The sequence below is a fragment of the Plectrocnemia conspersa genome, unplaced genomic scaffold (genome assembly GCF_051122295.1).
Source record: "Plectrocnemia conspersa isolate PC_06_02 unplaced genomic scaffold, ASM5112229v1 ptg000008l, whole genome shotgun sequence".
NCBI lineage: Eukaryota > Metazoa > Arthropoda > Insecta > Trichoptera > Polycentropodidae > Plectrocnemia > Plectrocnemia conspersa.
The window spans coordinates 11,160,320-11,178,860 of NW_028277172.1; the positions used below are offsets into that span (position 1 = coordinate 11,160,320).

At 26.5% G+C, this 18,541-nt stretch overlaps 1 protein-coding gene across 2 annotated transcripts in view; it reads right to left on the reverse strand.

Annotated features, from left to right (window-relative positions):
* Positions 1 to 17,822, reverse strand: part of LOC148232978 (uncharacterized) — an 82,829-nt gene extending 65,007 nt beyond the window's left edge. Inside the window, exons 1-2 of one of the 2 annotated variants that reach the window (XM_088191014.1) lie at positions 17,532 to 17,822; positions 759 to 815 (exon numbers count right to left, since the gene is read on the reverse strand). The gene's annotated coding sequence lies outside the window, so the exon portion shown is untranslated. The remainder of the gene's footprint in view (positions 1 to 758; positions 816 to 17,531) is intronic. The other variant, XM_088191015.1, reaches the window with a different exon arrangement.
* Positions 17,823 to 18,541: the final 719 nt, after the last annotated feature.

Consider the following 18,541-nt stretch of genomic DNA (forward strand, 5'->3'; position numbering starts at 1 on the left):
GTGAGGTCTTAACAAAAACTTTTCTAAGAATTCTAAACACTGTATCAAATCTGATTTGTATAGAAAAACTTGCAATATTTACATTTAGCTTAACTAAATAACCACTATGTAACTAAGCTTATTAAGCTTTTTAAAGTCATATTTAAGATAATATTAAGCTTTTGATTATTAACTTATTGTAAAAAAAAGTTTTTAATTTAGCACAATAAGCTACAAAGCTTAACGTTAAAATTCTAACAAAAGCAGTAAGCTTTTGATTATATATATTTATTGTAAAGAAAATCTCTTGGAAATATTGAATTGATCGAAATTTCTCAGAATTCGATATACTTGAATTTTTATACTTAAACCATAGATTATTATGTAACAGTATTTTTCTACAGAATTACATAATAATTTAGATCGATATTGCGCAACGCGAAAAATTGTTAATAATGCATTTGAAACATCATGGATTACTACGTTTTAAGAAGCAATTTGAGAGCGTGAAAAATTTCTACATATGCCTCGAGAACAGTATATTATTATCAATTTTCACTCACATTGTTCACACGTATATTGTATCAAAGCTAGAAGAACCGCTTGGATCAAACTGCGATTACACACTGAATCGCGATTTGTTATTATCGAAGATAATTACCCGAATATTCCAATAAGAAATAACACGTATCGGCGCGTAACGTACAAAATTCACAATAAACGGTACAATATTCATATGTAATATATTTATATATTAAAATTTCAGTTGTAAAACTCACCGTGGCGATCGATGTGTGAATTGCCGCTTGACTTGCCCGACAGTTAGACCAATTGCCCTTAAAATAAAAAATATATAAAAAATCACGATAGGTTTATTGCTCAAAATTGCGACTAGTTTTTTTCATATACAAGATTCTGCAACAGGCACGCGACTTGAAAAAAATTCAAAACAAAGACAAGCAATTAACAATTAAATTTGTAATCGCACACGCCGAGTTAAACCTTTTAGTCATCACCGTGTTAAAACTTATGCAAATTAACAATGAGAATAACGGCGATGTTAGTACGCTCGAGCGCGTGTATTCTAGTAATATTTTTTATGTTATAATAATATAAAATAAACTGTTCTAGATTTTTAATCTGTGGAATCGTGGAATAAATTCAAAAGTAACGCGTTTGCACTGTAATTTATGCTCAAGAAAGAATCGTTATGCTTAGATGTTTTTATCTTTGGTTTATTCCTCTATTATAAGAACATGTGCTATAAATTGCAAGATAACAATAAAACAAAAAAGCATGAGTTACTTTTTTTGCTAGTTCATAAATGATAACAAGACTTGTAAAACTTTTTATTAAATGAAATTATGCCAGCACTGCTAGAATCAAACACACATCAAAATAATATATATATATATTTTATATTTTTAAAAGAAAATATTTTTTTATTGTTGAATACATATTACGTGTTTTCAATGAGTGATTTTCAATACCTAATATGTACATTCTAGTTTAATTTTAATTAATTATGACGATATTTATCTGTAAGATTAGGAAATTCTAGGTAAACCTAATCTGTGATGATCGAATTGAATTAAAATTATATATTAATCACTAATTAAATATGGTCATACCCAGATCATTCAGGACTATTGTCCATGACTTATACCAATCATCTATACTATATATAATATAGAGAAAATAAACATATATATATATATATATATATATATATATATATATATATATATATATATATATATATATATATATATATATATATATATATATATATAAATATATATAACAAGTTTAATAAAGGGAAAAATTTGATCACAATTAATAATTTAACTACGGTATATAATACTATCTATTAAAATATATACCAGTACAACTCGTACAAATTTTGATAGTGTCATAATGTTATACTAAATGATACTTATTCTACTGATTTAATTATTTAAAATCTGGTTATAGCGCTATGATAATATGTTTAGAATTATTGCGAATCATAAACAATAAAAATAAAAATTATAGAATTAACTATAGAATACATGCACAAAAAATTATTATATGACAAAAATGAAACTTTTCATACATAACCTTCAACATATAATTAAAATAATGCAATGCTTGTTTTTGCATAGCATAACAGAAAATTATTATGCAATCTGTTATTAAACAAATAAACTAACGATCTATTGCTGTGTATTTTTTATTTACTTTTATTATTGATACAGAGTTCTCAACGTATCCTAATCACATAATAGAGGATTATCTGCATAAAAAACAGCACCATTAAATAAAATGAGATTTTATCTTTCGAACGGTGTAAAAAATCAATATTTCATAACATTAAATTTTAAAGCCTAAAATCTCCTTCTGAAAATTACATATCACACCGCAAGTTGTGCATACAACCGCTGGTTAAACTCAAGCACATAAATCACTAATACGAAAATAACTACGGGCCTTTTGAAAATAAATTCGAGCTGATTGATGTTGGCATGATGAGGTGCAAATTATTACGGGCCAACCATCTGACGATGATCGTATGATATTTTTTTCTTCTGATACTTGCGCCGAAGAATCGATCTTTTCACGTCTCGTTAGTTTTGTTTTTTAATTTTTATTATGGCGAGTGTCGATATCGATTATTAATAGATTGTATGTAAGGAGGCGAGTGCAAATTTCATCTCAATGATTCGGCAATTTGCTATCGGAGATAATTTTTAAATTGCGTTTGATCAGATCTTAATTCATATCAATGGCTGCACTCGATACATAGGAATCAACTTATAATAAAATAATGCATAAATTAAATTGTTAATAAGAAAATATATCGAATTAAATTAATATTTTAGTATTTAAAGTAAAACTAGTTTTACTTCTTTCACTTATGGATAATATATGTCATAATAATATGATCAGTATGATCAAAAGTATTTTTTACATAAATTAAAATTTTGTAAATCTAGTATATATTGAGGGTAATTTGTTTACTATTATTACGTTTTTAATGTAACATAAGTTTTTTAAATTTAATTTTATTGTAGAATGACTTCAAGGACCAATTAAAAGGAGGAAAATTAAAATTGTACTAACATTGGAACGTCGAATCTCAAGTAACTTGGCTTACGAGGGTTTCACAGTACGAAAATTTTAGTGATAACTATCAATACGAGAAGTACGCAAAAAAAAATAATCGGCTGGCGATTAAACGTCCAAACCCCTAATTTTATCCCTTGATTTTAACTTTAATTGAAATTGGATCAGTAGGATCAACAAAATTAAATTCATATGTATTTGCCGGATAAAATGTCTAACTGAAAAGTTAAATACGTTAACTGAAGTTTCATGGTTTTTAATAAATAAATCATAGGCGATCAATTGTAGAATCGATATACTTTCCATCGGTAATTGCAGTCGAGGTTCTACATAGATATAAAATATACAATAATTATTTATTATAGTATATTAATGATTTTTTTTATTTCCAACTTTTTAACATCTGAATATGTTATTTTAGATAATATATTTCACCGTTTTCTAAGCAGTTTGTTATAGTTATTTACGGATATATTAACATTAACGAACGCTAGTATACCAAAAACACGGGTTTCGGTCACGTCGTCCCATGGTCAATAAACTATTTTGAATTTCGAAGACGGTGACAAGTTTCCCCAGTTCTTAAATCAAGGTCTAAGTAGTCTAAACTGTCTTTCAAAAAGTATAAGACAAAGCTTGTCATGAACTATTTCTTCGAAAATTAAGCAACTTCAATTTTTCGTTTTCTTGGCATTATTTAAGTTACTTAAACCGCTACCGTCAATATTTAAGCGATTTAAGTATTTCACTCATTATGGAGTACCACAGAGATCTAATTTGGGTCATCTGATATTTTTCACTCTCTTTATAAAAATACATGGAGTCGCTGTGGATGTGGTCGATCGATAATAGACTACCTTTCAAAATCGTAATGTGCCTCATTCACATTTTACAGATTTTCTTTCCCAGCAAAATGATCATATAATTAGGAGCAGTGATGCAGATTTTTATGCACATCGTTCAAGTTTGCGATAAGGCATCAAGAATGCTCGGCTTCGTTATATGGAGCGCGTGTCACTTCAATAATTTATTTGCGATTTGCGGTCTGTACGATACGCTAGTTCATAGCATCCTCAAATATGTTTTTTTTTATTGGAGAGAACTCAAAGAATTTTTTTAGATATCTTTACGAGTCATATCCGTACTTGTATTCAAAGTACCATTTTGCTTGAAATACTGGGATGCAATTCATTGCATTAATTAATGAAGCACTTAAATTAAAAAGGTGCGGTATCGATAATCGAGCGAGCTAGAGCGTTGCGATTGCGTTCCTTATTCTTACCCGTTGTGGCCAGGACGTCAGCGCTTGACAACGCTCTTATTGTATGAGCCATCCAGCTTTTCAACGAGCTTTCCAGATACAAGGATGTTTTTGGCGATAGCTATAAGAAACTAAAAAAAATATGTGGGAGGATGCACATCTATTTTAGGTGTGCACCATAACTGATTTTTTAATTATTTTCTATCATGACGCATTAGAAAATCCTGTCAAGTCACGATGGTCAGATTTGGAATAAAAAAATAAAATTATTATTTGAAAAATATTTATTTTATTAATATTTAAGATTTAATAATGACACTTTGCGAAAATAATATCATAACTTCTCCAAAAAAAAAAAAAATTCTAAATTAATTCTCACTAAAAATTCAGCTACTTTGTTGTGTTGTGTACGTTAATTAACGGATAAAAAATTTGCATGTTATAAAACTAAAAATTATAAAATAATCAGATAAATCTAGATATCTACATAGAAAATCTTACTTAATTAGACTTAAATTACAATGTAGTTTTGTATATATTTTTATTAAATTTATATTTAATGCCAATTTATAATATTATGGAAAACCATTCTTTCGTAGTTTATTCTTACTACAATATATAACTGTTGCTGCTTCAAAATAACATTCTTATATACCTGCCAAATATATTTATTATTATTTCAGGCACCACTCGAATGAATAGTAGCATTTTAAATAATTGGACGTGGATAAATTTGGTTCCGTCATTCAAATGCATTCGATTTCTACATCTGTTATGGAATTTTTAAATGGCAAAAATTGAAACGACACTTAAAATTCAAAGCATCATCGCGAATAATTGATGATACGTGACGTAAACGTGAAATGTGGCCGAACGCAATTTTCTAATCGAGTTCCGCGAACTTTGACGATGATAATAATAATAATAACGAGTATTAGCCTCTCTAGGTGTGTTTTCGCATTAACGGCGCCTCGCGGAGGCTAGTGGCCTAAGCATTAAAATGCATAAAGCACGGTCCGGCGGTCGAATCCGCATGAGGCATGAAACGCTCGCCCTAACTGTCATGGTAATTAGACGCTCGCACATCGCTCATAATTGCGAAGGGCTCGTCAAGCAAGGGCATTAGTTGGAATCGAGATGTGCATAGAATCAATGTGGGAGGTTTGCGTGTAAGGAATAAATTATATTTTATTTTTTTGCCCACACTAGGCCATAACCAGGCCTGCCGAGAGGGGGAGGTACAAATTCCCGGAGCCTGTTCTCCTTGAGGGTACCGACTCTGGAAAAAATCATAGCAAGAATATATTCATAACAAAGTAAAAAACGACCTCAAATAACGAAGCTGAACTAAACTAGTTGTTTGAGATGTATTCCATTTCAGGTATAAGTTCCTTTAGCTCATTTTTATTTATACAAAAAATAAAAGGAACGGAACATTGCCTTCAAAAGCACCCACTTTTTAGGAATACTTCGACAATATACCTTATTATTCAAAGAGACAAATTATATATATTTGACGCGGCTCCGTTTGTGTATAAAATTTGTTTGTAAATTATTGTTGACTTTATTGCTTTTTAAACCTGAAATATTCAAATGTAAATTAGTAGTAGTAAATTAAGGTATTTAATCTGAATTTTCAGATCGACGAAAAAGGTAGTAGCAAAGAAACAACGAATGTTTTTATTGATTGTATTAAAAGTAATTTGACAACTGGATTTAATGCAGCAAAGCAAATACATAGTACATTCAGTTTTATGTGCTTATTTCCCGTATTTTTTAGTTAAGTTATATTTTCACTAGTGAAGTCCAAATACATTTTCACCAGTAGATATATATTATACTAGCAAAAATATAATTCAACTGATAGGTACTAGTGAAAATATAATCTGCTTTAAAATGTCTTTTGGTTCACACCCAAACCTAACCTAATGAAAATTCTAAAACTAATTTTAGTTTTAGAACTTGCATTAGGTCAGGTCTAAAATATAAGCTAGGCCAACTTATCTCTCAGGAGAAAAAAGCGAATGAATAAGTACAGACAGACATCGCATCTCACATTTTTCTCCATAGTTTGTCTGCAATTCAACTTTAAACTATGTTTTAAGGATAAACTAGCTATTTTTAGTTATATTTCTACGGATTTCTTATATAAGAGTGGTAATTATCACTTCTCAGAAGGCAAAAATTCACGTCAAAAGCAATAAAATCGTGTCGGCGCTGTCGCAGAAGGAACGTTCGTCGTTAACGGGTTAACTCGTACTCGTATTAATATTTATTAAATAATTTATATAACGATGTTAAAAAATACATAAAATGTAATTTTTCATGAGGCCTGGAAGCATTGTTTTTCCAGGCCCCGAGTTCGCTCTCGGTGGCCCTGACCATAACCATAAAAGTAGTTTGATAAACTATTTCGTGATAGACCTACAATTCATTACTTTACGATCGATTAAACAGTCTATTAATATTTATCATATATTAAATTATATTGATCGACAGCTAATTAATCTCTACGCTTTATTCTCTTAGTGCTAAATATAAAAGCTTTCCGGATAATTCAATTGCCGCAATAATTCGCATTGAATATATATAAATAAAAAATATATATTTTCTCGCGTACATACATATATTATATAATCGTTGATTTTAAGATAAATAAGTCTAAAATTTGAATATTTTAAACCATCTACAAATACAATCCGCTTCATATAACAACGATATAATAAAAAAGCTTAATTGGAAAAGATTAGGGAAACAATTTAAACCGTCGTTAAATTAAATAAAAAAGCACATAAACGATTATTTAACCGTGCAATTAACTACAAAGCGAATTGAACTTCTCTGGCGAGCTCGTATTAATTAACAAAACAAAGAAGTGCTATTAAATATATAAGAACTCATCGTAAAAAAGCGAATCGTAAACGCTGAACCACAGCTTCCGGTAGATAGCACGCGATACTGCAAAAAAATATTTTAATTTTTCTCATAAACTATATCGTGTTATACTATAAAGGAAATGCAATCATTTAACAGTGTTCATTTTATTATTTATTATTTTATTAACTTATTTAGCTTAATAGCTAATCTTTACATCAAACAAATTTTAACTAAACATATATAAATAATATATAACATAAACAGAAAAAAAGACTTAACATTATAATTTATTTCTCAATGTACGAAGGTGTTTTTTTATTTCATATAGAAAACCCGTTATAGTTTTGTTTTTGCGGATTGTCCTTTGAATATTATTATATAAATTAACACCTCCATCCATAATTCCCTTGGCCGTACTCGTTTTCTTATACCTAACTATTTTTAAAATTTCACTATTTCTAGTATTAAATTTATGTACATTATTTCTTATTAAATGCATATTAAAATACTCTTAAATACAAATAAAATAAATAAAATACAACCAACCAAATCTTAATTTTTTGAGGTTTTGAAGTCGTGAAAGCTTTCTTAATACTAATTTGTAAGTAAAAGGTCAGAGGAATATGAGGGATGAGACAAAATTCTTAATTGTAAAAATTAAAGTATGAGGTCTGATATTATCATGGAGCAATATTGCTCAAAGTTTACAAGCATCAGATATTTAATGGTTAATTTTTCACGAATGGTTTAAATTTCCTTTCATTATGAATCTTTTTTGTCTTTATCCATTGATTATCGTTGAGAATTAATTTCTTTTTTAGGTAACGTTTTCCAGACAGACTGTAAAATGTTGCTGTTTTTGTCTTTTAGTCAATTCGTGCGGTATAGCATCTAGCTATCTTGAAATAGTCGCAGGACAAATGTTTTTCAATCTTTTTTAGTAACAACAGATAGAGATTTTGCTTGCCCTGATACTTGTGACGTCACAACAAATCTGTAAGGCCGGTGTATAGATGGCATTGATATAAATTTTGTTGTGTAATACATACAAATCATGTTTTCATCTAATGATTCGCATAAAATGAAATCTTATCTGTATATTTTAAATATATATAAAAAATAAAGAATGTAATAACGTTAGCATCTACATTGATAATTTAATTTAACTTACACCATTTGTCCTGAATCTGCGAAGACTAGATATCTACAAGACATTTTATGATTTTGGGTCATTTGACTATATAGCTTCGCTGGGTTTTCATTGTTACGTCAAATTAATACCATATCGACTTAAATATTATATATCATCTTGATATTCATACGCAAGAACATCATATTATTATTAATTTATCAGAATTAAAATTATACTATTAATTCCTAATTATTTTTTTCTACACACGATAAAAAGTTAATCAATAATTCGAACCCACGACTTTCAATCAAAAAGTATTGACTTAATAGTCATATTGCTTAAACTTGGTAATGTTCAATTAACGTACAGATTTGGATGTTTTTAATATTTAGCAATATTAAAAACATCCAAATCTGTGTATAACACATAAAGTTAGTGGAGTAAAATAATTAAAATGTATTTATTAGTTTAAGTTTTTCTAAATTTATCTAGTACTTATTTTTCTATATATGTATTACTACATAAATATTTATATTTAATAAAAATAATTAAATTTTATATTGAGAGATCCATGTGTATATAACATACTTTTAATTTTTTTAATACAACAATATCATTCTAATGCGATTGGGGAGATTTTGCATGATTTTATTATTATTTAAATACAATTATAATATGCCAGCTCCTTAAAGAAAATATTAAAATTATTTAAACACTTATGCACTGGCATTTTAATAAAAAAATAACTATTTAAAATTTGACCAATTTATTATAACGCATTAGAATAATATTTTTGTATTTATAAAAATTAGGTTACAGATAAAAAACTTTGGATTTATATATAAAACTTTCAAGTTAATTTAATAAAGTTAATATGTATTTTCGTGTTACTTGTTTTAATTAAGTACGTAATCGTTTTAAATAATTTTACATTTAAAAAAGTACAATACATCTTTGTGAAATGAGTTCATTACAATAAATGATAAAACCGGATTTAATTTAAAACCTAGACATACTAAAATTGCACTAATTACAGCAATATATTATTTTCTTCACTTTAATAACAAAAATTTAATTATAAAATAAAAAAAAATGTACTATGTGAATATTTTTATAAAAAAATTAATATGAATTTTTCATCATTATAATCAATTATAAAAGTTATACTAAAAATTTTTTAAATAATTTTGTTAAACCAGAAAAATATGCCTTATTTATTATAATTTCTTATAGTATACTTATTAGCATTGATATTGATTGTTTTCATACCAAAAATTTGTTTTTGCGTCGCTTATCACAATATATTTTATATAAATTAAAAAAAACTATAATACAAAAACAAGAATTTATAAGATAATATATATAGAAAAAATAAGTTGATATTTTTATATTTTAAACAAAATAAGTTTTCTATTGTGCAAAATATGCTTCCTAGTATCGCTCATGTTTTCGTAGTTGCTGGTAAATTTTGTAGAAATTGTGTAAAAACATTCCACTTTTTTTTATTAAACTATTATTTAATTAGCGAAATATGCTTCCGGTGAATTGCTGCTCATTAGGGTTACTAATGAGTATTATGGCCGCTGTATCGTGTCGTAAATTTTTATAATTATTTGTTTGATAACAATTTAACTGGAATGATTCAATCAAAATTGGTATTTGGTATATATTAATTAGACGAATCGCAAATGAGGAATCTATTATTTCTAAACAAAAAATTTAATTTCACTCCCAACATTAATTAATAAATAATTTGTATATGTTATATTTCATATCTAATATAAAAAAAGCTGTTCTTAAAAACATAATTTAGATACAGAAAATTCATCCGATGGAATACCGATACTGTTCCTGGAGAATGTGGTGACGTATGCTTATAGATATACATAAAAAATATAAAGTACCTTGATTTGGAAAAAGCATTAAATAAATAAACTTATAATAATTGATCTATAAAAGCAACACCAAAACATCATAGATAGATTCACTTTGATTCCCATAATGTGTGGGATTTTATATACAGAATTAAAAGCTGTGACTAAATTTATGAGATATGTTATATGATTGCATTTCTATATTATTTGATTTTACTGCTATTGATTTTATTTAATGTACACTTTTAAATCTATACAGATATTTAATCATTTTTTTCAATTACTGTGGCTTGGGAAAAAGCTTAAAATATGCTTTGAATGTGAATTAAAATAGTTAAGACCGCTGTGCTTTACGATATTTATAACGTACATGTTTGTATGTATATAATGGGTCATATAGTGATTTATTGGACCTTACTTGTGTTCGTGAGTGCAAATGGTTATGGTTCATTATAAAGCGCAAGTCTCGCTATAAAAATTAGGTGTGAATATAAAATAAAACAGGAGTGATTCAACAGGTGTGCAGTATTTCACAGGTGGTTAACATTCGACATGACAGGCGGTTTATTAGATTCGGTTGTTCGGCGTTCCGTTGTTTGAACCGTAAAAGTTTAGCTAGCTTTTTAAAATTATCTATGTGAGGTAACGTTTTTTTCAAGTAATGCATAATTGTTTATTAAATTTTATGGAAAAAAATCGTTAAAAAGCTTGGGATAAAGTTGCAAGAACGCTAGCGCGTCGATATCTTTTAGCTTATAAAAATCATTAGCTTTTGAATATATAATTCTAATGCCAATATGCTATGAATTGAACATGACATATTAACAAGTATATAAAATAATATTAAAATATCACTTTGAAGGTAAACATTTATATGTAAAATTCACACATATTAATTTTTTTTCGAAAAAAAATCACTGCTGTTAAAAACTTTTACTTTGACAATGATAATGAGTTTAGTGATTATAATGGACTTAAAATTTTTGCTTGTAATGGATTTTTTATGAGGTGATTAGTCTGTTATTATATAAGCTGTAATTCTTTTTTTGCAATTTATAAAGTTGATTTTTACATTTTTACATTGATGATTATAATACATTACATTTTTTAATACAGACATAAAAAAGTAATATACTCTTTAAATTTATATTAATTTAGTCAATTTTATTATTAATTGTGTAAGATATTAAAATATTTCGAAATAATGAATTCCTTGATACTGCAAAAAACTTGTTACTAAAATATATTATCAATATAATTGTATGCAATATGAATAATTAAAAAGCAAAACTGTTGAAAAATGAGTAAGACAATTTATTAATGTGTATTTGTAGTTCAAAATAATGTTATAAAACTCTCATTGTAAATATTTATGTATCAATATGACACATTTTGCTTTTCTTTTTCGTGTTTGTTGGAAAGGTGTTATTTTTGATGTCAAGATGCGAACTATTTTCTCGCGTCCCTTTTTTGACAGACTTTAATTCATAATCACGTGCAATATTTATATTTACAAACAGTTTTCAATTTGAATATATTTTAATATAAATGAAGATAGATAAAAATTAAATATTCGCATATTGAAATTAACTATGTCTTTGATATGAAATACACTAATATATTTTTTAGCATGATACTGTTTTATATATTTAATTTAATACAACCTAAGCCTTATTTAGTATTTTTGTGTTATTTAGTTATAATAAAACTGTAAAGATTGATTACAAGTCGTGTTTCCATCAGGCCATAAAATACATTAACTCTGATAGTATACACTTTAATGATCTTATTTCGATATCGTACGCCTAACAAACCAGAAAGAGAATTTCATTATTATATTATAATGCAAACTGCGATCGTTACCGTAATGGAAACGAAATAAATAGACCACACAGAACCAAATTTAATATATAATAATCAACACACGTATAAAAAAATTGACCTCTCAACCATTGCAATTAAAAATAATTTGTTAAATAATATATGCATAGGAAAACATTAAGATATTATTTTTACTTATAAGAAATAGTTGGTTCTATTGTGAAGAAATCAAACTCGCATATCAATTAATTATATAGATCTCGGTCATAGAACTAACGACATATAATTGTGACATTGCGACTGGTTTCTAGCTTCCGTTTGACACGAGAAGAACTAAGAGTGAGAAGAGAATCTTTAAGAATGCTTATCTCACGCGATTCTATTAGAAATAAATTTATTTGATCGCTTTTTTGTAATTTTATATAGTCTTATAAGCCAAACAGCGCTAAATTATATTTGCATCTAATGGATGCTTTTATTTAAAAGGATTTCCAACTAATAGTGTATTTTTTATTAACATACTTAGACCTACATATGATCAAGTATTCTAGATACGTTGTAATTCCACGTATCAATCAATTGTTTGCGTCGCACATGTGAGACGACTTTCACAAAACGAGTCGGAAGTGTTAGAGGAAGTCTTCCAATTCTCATCCGATTGTTGAACCCCTAGATAGACAATGGATCATTCAATACCTGAAGTATCGATTTTGCTTTAAGCAAAACACCCATGAGAAAAGCTCTACGGAAAAAAACTGTGTGAATGCAGCTTTGATGCTTTGTAGTAAATAAAAAAATGATCGACGACGTCATAATTTAATCAATTAGGTAATTTTTAATCTGTAAAGTGGAGTAGTATTTATTGTTTTATTACTTTTTTTTTGTGTGAAAGTCAGTAGAGTGCTCACCTATATTCCTGTTGAATAATCGTGTCAAGATGGATTCCTGCATTGTTGAATAAGTGGGCATTGTGTTGTAACTGAGCATGGGAAGTACAATTACAACAAATTGTTTTCTACTAATCTCCTATATATGATAATAAGAGACACACAATTAATACTTAGTCGACATATAAAATTTGCGCTCGACTGCCGATGAATAATGCATGTCTTATGCATATGAGGATTAAGTTTAATTTATTGCGTAAAATTATAGTCTCTATATGCAATTAAAATGTTTTAATTCACAAAGGTTAGAAATTCTCACAGAAACTGAAAATAAATATTTCCATATTTTTAATCAGTATATTTTTTATAGATAAATGTTTGATAAATTAAAAAATAGAGGAACATTATGTTTATATTAAGAGAAAGAGTACACTAAGTATTAATTACGTAATGCATCAATCAATACAGCGATAATTTGTTTTTTCCTATATAACTTCTCATCACAGTCAAAATTTTTATTTTCATGAAACACGAGCGACGCGCGTTGGTCTATATCTTTGTCACAAAAACAGATAAACTACAATAAGATGTAAAATACACAACGATTTTAGCTGTATCTTTCATATTTTATATATCATTGATTTTAATTAATTATCGTAAGAACGAATTTTTTCACAAATAAGAGATAACTATTGTTTCATGTACAATTGTACTATACTTGATTAATAAAAAAATTGCACTTTTATAATTTTACTAGACTATGTAGAACAATATATATTTATTCAAATCAAGTAACAGTTTCGATACTATATTTTATAATGTTAAAATTTCTAGGTACAGATATTTAATGAACTTTAAAATATTACTACATGTTTTATAAAAAAATAAAAATATGTATATATACTATTTAATGTAAATGTATGCAAATCAACGGTTCAAAACAAATTAAAAATCGTGTTGTTAAGACAATTAATAAAACGTTACAACAAAAAAATGGATATCAATTATATTTATTGTTTTCTTGCCTTTTATCTTCGACATTTACAATTTGTCTTTTCGACGCGAATAGTTTAAATTAAAATATCACCTCCGGAGACGTGTTACAAAAAAACTTGTATGAATGTAGCTTTTTTAAATCAGATAAAAAAACTCACACTAACAATGCATTTAATATTTAGATAATCAATCGTTGTGATTTGGATGAATAGTCTTTCTTTATGTAATCGATGGAGAGAGATTAATTTCGACGCCTTTGCTAAAATTCTATATTGACATTTGATACAGTAAAAAATTAATACAATATTTATTATGTAGCGGGAATTGCTTGCCAATTATCATCTTTAAAATTATGATTAACATTTTCTCTATACAATTATGAAATATTATCCCTGTAAAAGACGCGAGAGGTGTCGAAGCATAATTTCAACAATAATTACCGACCTTTTTATAAAAGTATCGACGCCGATAAAGGAAAATTTATTCATTGTGTCGAAACTCGATTACGTCGTAGCCTCGAGGCGTAATTTATTAGACTGATAAAAATATGATAATGCCTATAACGGAGGCAAATTTATTAAATGCAATTTTGACGTTTTCATCGCAACTGCAACGAACAACTTAAATATATATTTTTCGCGGCCCTTATTGTTATACTATGCAACAATAGAAGTATTGAGAGCGTTTCACGCACTATATACACAAAACAATAACGGTCGAAAATTTTAATTATTTTAATTGACTGGTTTAAGCGGCGAAGAACACGTTTAAAATTACGCTTTTTTTAATCATATTGAATATTTTATTTAATATCTTTATTACATATAATTTAAACGCTTAGTATGAAACATGTAAAATTAGATTGGTTAATAGTAAAATTAAATACTCTTTCGCTGCTAGTATGTTACGTAACTTTTTAATATATAATGCATTTATGGAGAATTTTAACGATCAACTGCATAGTATATGCTTTAAAGCATATACACATAAAAAGTGCAATCTAATCGCGATTCTGTTCTCAGCTCAATTATAAAACAGCGATTTTTCAAAATATGTACACACACAAAATGAAATTGTTTAAACAGTGGGGAAAAAAGCGATTTCTATGGGGAAAGTTTGTACGAATAAATTTTCAGTATGATTTACTTTCCATATTTTTCGCACGCCCGGCGTCGCCGTGATTGCTCTTTAATTAATAATATTTTTTCATTCTCAACTATGCAAGTATTACTTTTTTCTATTTTTCTAATATGAACTACAAATCACTCTTTATGATATGCTAGCTTATTAGTATAAAAAGCAGCAAAGAATACTCTTATGGGAATTAATAACATACGCATATCGGCGTTAAAACTGGCGTTGTTAAAATCTTAAGCATAAATACAGTAAGTTGCGTCACTTATTGAAATTGTAAAATAAAAATTTATGAAATAAATTATTTTCTTATTAAAATATATAAAAGCTCATTATAATACATATAATATTTTAAAGCAATGGATGAAACTAAAACATATAAATGTAACTAATAAATAAAAAATATTTTTTACTAGTATTCGTCAGTAAAATGTAATAAAGTGGGGTAAATTATATTTATAGAATTAATAATTATTTAACATAAATTTAATTGCTACATATTTTATTTTTTAATAACATATAGATACATAATAAAATTGTTTAGTAAATGAAATATATAAATTCAGTTAATATATTTTAATAGTAATGTTTAAATATATTGATAAAATCATAAATCAAAATTGCCACAAATTTATGTTTTTTATTAAAATAAAATAAATAAAATTGTGTAGTTAATGAAATTTATAAGCACAGTTAATATTTTTTTGCTAGTTTTTAAACTTCAGTAATATGTATTAAAAGGTTTTAAATATATTGATAGAATAAATAATTATTTACCATAAATTGTAATTGTTACGTATTTTATTTTTTTAATAACATATGTTTTGTGAATGAAATATATAAACTCAATCGTTAATATATTTTTACTTCAGTGGGTTTAAATATATTAATAGAATTAATAATTATTAACATAAATTAAAATTTTTAATAATTTATGTTTTTTAATAAAATTTAATAAATAAAATTGTGTAGTAAATAAAATATATAAATACAGTTAATATATTTTTGCTTGTATTTAAACTTAAATATATTGCTAGAATAAATAATTATTTAATATAAATTAGAATTGCCACAAATATATATATTTTAATAACATACATATAGTATGTTATAAATTTATGTAGTAGTAAAAAATATATAAAATAAAAAGTAAATATAATAAATTATATATATATATATATATATATATATATATATATATATATATATATATATATATATATATATATATATATATATATATATATATATATATATATATATATATATATATATATATATATATATATATGTGTATAAAAACACATTGCTACATACCCTTAGGTGCATTATTATTGAGTAAATTTATAAGATTTAAATATATTATGATAAAATGAAAAAAAACTACATATAATATTTCTTTAAAAAATATTTATAAAAATGTACTATTAACATCATACAAAAAGTTGTATAATTATAGATCTTTAAATATATGATAATAATATGTTTTTTTATAATGTTAACTTAATAACTTAGTAACTAAAATATTGTATTGAGTCACAAAAAATCACAGAAAAGTTTATTATGATTGTCACAATACATAAGCTTAACTCAAATAAGATTACGAAAAAAAAATGTTTTTTTGTTAAAATTACATCTTTTAATTTTACAAAAATAAAATATAAAATCTAAGATTTTTAACTACAAAAATAGGATTTAACTACTCAACAAAATAGCGATTTTGATTATATTAAAATTACATTTAAAAAAAAAATTATGAGATTAAAATAAAGTTGTGTATTTTTATCTTTCTTATACTTTGTGCTGTTTGTGTTGTATTTTTCATATATTTATATATACAAATATATTTTAGGATTTATTTAATTTCAATATATAATTAATTTTATTACCAAAACTTTGTGAATCTGTGAATTTTTTCATAAAGTATTGATAGTTTATATACAATAGAAAATTGTTAAAATAATTATTTCAAAACACTGATTAAATGTTATAGAATATAGATGACTTCAATGATAATAAATTGCTGTGCAAAATATTATCTACATATTTACAATATACGTATACTTTATTTTGTAATAAATCTCAAAATTAAATGCTAGAGATATTTTTAGATACTTTGGTATGCCGTTTTATTGCTAGAGCTCTCATTTTTTTTGAAAAACTTTTATATGATTATTTTTTATTTAATAAATTTGAGTTTTATGCGGGTAGAATCAAAATAACATTAATTGGTAATTTTTTCACAAAAGTTAAGTAAGGTATCCATTTTACAAACATATTTAAATCGCATACTCCACTTTAACATAAAATATATTTTAAATACAATGAGCATTTTAGATAAAAAAAATATTCATAAATCAGGGTAAAGAAAGGGGTATGGATTTCAGACTTACAGTATTATTTTATTTTTATTCTAAAATCATTTAAATAATAAAAAATATATAAATTAAATAAATTGTACTCACAATTATATGTTATCACACCTCTCGATTTTTCTACCCCCTTCAGCAACAAAACGTCAAATTGACATTTGACGTTTCACACGCGTTCTTTAGATTTTTTGTCCAAACATATCTAGCGTCCTATATAGATTTTTTTTTATCTAAACAGCAATATGTTCCTTATCACAATTTAATCATATCATTGTCAGAATGTGCATCTAAACAAACGTCACATTTTCAGTGATCTGTGTATGTTAGTGTTTCGCGGAGATGTTCGTTGTGCGAGCGGCCCGCGCCTCGTCCGGCGCGAGACTGGCTGAGATAATAAGATCGCCTGGTGAGCTTCCGAGGCGGATCCGGAGACGTTTCAGCACTATCACACCGGTCATTATCTCGACACAATCGTCGGTCGCCCAGTGTACCGACACATCGCGTGCCACGCACAAAATGCAGCCTTCCTGTATTGTGCGCGAGTCCGAGAGAAGATAATTAAGATCGAGCTTGAGCTATGAGTTGGACCAATGAATTTTTACTTAAATTTTCATGAATAGAGGTTATATTGTCCATCTTTATATATTGAATCAATTACTCACATGAAACAGCAAAATTAACTTTCTTACTAAAGAATATCATCTATCATAAAAAAACTTATTAATTAGACGCCAATATAACAATTTTTAACAGCAATAAAGTTTCAGATTTGTTTGATATATTCGATTAAACATAAATCAATGCTGTATGATGTAAACTATTTTAAACTGTACAGCTTATCCTGGTATGCAAATAAGTATGCAATTCCTCTACATTAAATGTATTTGGCATTGTAGCTGTTAAACTGGCATAAAAATCATATTGTAATTCTAGACAATGTTGCTAATGAATTATAGTTAGCGCTTCACACATTGCTCACTTTAATGTGTAAATTCTGTGGTACATATTAAAAGCTGCCATAAATCAAAGGTTTCCTTTTCTTACAAATTCCCCTCATCCTATCACATTGACTGATTTTTATCTGTGATTTAAGAGCAAAAATT